Source organism: Grammomys surdaster, unplaced genomic scaffold, assembly GCF_004785775.1.
Source record: "Grammomys surdaster isolate TR1022 unplaced genomic scaffold, NIH_TR_1.0 63, whole genome shotgun sequence".
Taxonomy (NCBI): Eukaryota; Metazoa; Chordata; class Mammalia; order Rodentia; family Muridae; genus Grammomys; species Grammomys surdaster.
This window is the reverse complement of record NW_021604565.1, coordinates 30,465,781-30,467,976: the sequence shown is the minus strand read 5'-3', so window position 1 is coordinate 30,467,976 and position 2,196 is coordinate 30,465,781.

Genomic DNA, 2,196 nt, shown 5'->3' with positions numbered 1-2,196 from the left:
CTTAGCGAGCCCATACTGAGGCATTCCCTCCACCCCCCAGGTACCAGTCATAAGATGAGTCTAGAATAAAATGAAGTTTATTTGGGAGCATGAGAGGGGGGTGGGGTAAGAAGGGAATAGAGGCAGAGAGGGTGGACAGAGAGGGACAGATAGAGAGGAGAAAGAAGGGAAGAGGCCGGAACTGGGTTGCGGGGGCAGAGAGGGAGACAGAGAGGCCAGGAAGTGGGGGAGGATGGCAAACAGTCCTTTTATAGCAAGCCAGGCTCCTACCTGGCTGATGCTAGGTGTTAGATTTTCCCGCATAGCTAGACAGATAACGACAGACCAAACGGTTCCATGAGGGGGAGTTTATTTAGGGCAGAGGGCAAAGGTGGGGAGAGAAACGGAAGGAATGGCGGAGAGAAGAGAGAAGTGGAGGCTGGAGATGACCACGTGGACAGGGGGAGAAGGGGAGGGGGAGGGGGAGGGGACACTGACCCTGCAGGCAGAGGGATCAAGGGAGCAAGAGAAGGAGCAGGGGGCAGGCAGCCCCGTTTATAGTGGGCAGGCCTACCTGCCTGTTGCCAGGTAACTGTGGGGAGGAGCGTACCTGGCTGGTGCCAAGTAACTACAGTTACCCCTCTGCAGAGGTGGAGTTTAGACAGAATACTAACACTAGGTAACTGTTGGGTGGAGCCTAGAAGAAATGCTCACAGTCCACTTTCCCAGTGAGCCCTGTAGTCTCATGTAACAGTTCCTAGTTCCAGCACTGCCTGTGGACTTGGCTGTAGGCTCTCTGTTAAAAAGCCATCTCAGTGGACAGTTATGGGTTGGCTTCCCAGAACTGCCTTTCTCTTGGGCAAAGTGTCCCTTGGAACTATTGGCATTCTTGAGTCATAGTGTGCATGTGCCTCCAACATGGGAGGGATATGTGCATGACCTACAAAGAGCTGGTGGTAGGAATCTTTTGTCACATAGGTCACCCCAGTAACGCTCGTGTGGTATAAGCCAGACTACTAGCAATTCACAAGCAAGGTGTTTCACACCAAAGCTAATGGAACAATATCTTTCCATTATGATGGGTAAGCTGAAAGAATCTGAGCCTTCTGACAGATGTGTTGTGTATACTTTATCTAAATAAAATCACCTCAAGAGACATAAAGAGAGAAGGAAGGAGGGAGAGAAAGAAAAAATTTTTAATTTATGTGTGGGAGCTGTAGAGAGATCTCAGCCCTTAGGAACACAGTTTCTTCAGAAAACCTGGAATCAATTCCCAGCACTCACATGGAAACTCACAACCATCTATAATTTCAGTTCCAGGGAATCTGGTCCCTCTACTGACCTCAGCAGTTATCAGGCATGAGCATAGGACTCAGACACCCATGGAAGAAAAAATTCATAAAATAAAAGACATAAATCTAAGGTTGTTTTTTTTTTTAAAGTTTATGTGTGTTTCAGGTGCATGTGTGTGGAGTGCACACATGTGATTTCGGATACAAACACACAATTCTGAATGTAGAGGTCAGAGGTCAACATTAGGTTTTTCTTCTCAGTTGCCCTGTACCTTATTTTTCCGGATAGGGTCACCCACTGAACCTGGAGCTCTCAGAGTCAGCTAGACTAGCAAACTGGAAGGATCAGTTGTCCCTGGCCCTCCCAGCTCTGGAGTTATAGATATACATCACAGCCACACCCAGCTTAAGTGAGTGGTGTGGTTCTGACTTCAGGTCCTTATGTGTGTGCATGGCAAGCACTTTAAAGACAGAGTCACCACCTCATTCCTCAACCTGTCTTGTCCTTTTCCTAAGTGTTATAGATGACATTTATATTTATTGTTTTGCAGTGCTGACAATCAAATTCAGGATTTCAGGGTTATGCTTTAGCGAGTGAGCTTCAGCCCCATTAAAAGCTTTAGTATTGTGACCCCCCCCCAACACACACATACACCTTGTTTCCTAACACATGAAGAGCAGACCTCCCAGTCAGCATAGGCAACCCCAGCTTAATCAGTAACAGGTCCCACCTTCCTTCTCAGAAATGTCTCTGGTGGGTGATATTTTTTTGATCATTATTGTATATTTTGATGTGGCTAATAAAAACAATAAAATCAGTTCTCTTGGGTTTTTTTTTCTTTGCTTCTTGTTTCTTTTAAATTTATTTTTTTTAATTTATTTTTAAGCCGGGCAGTGATGGCACACGCCTTTAATCCCAGCACTT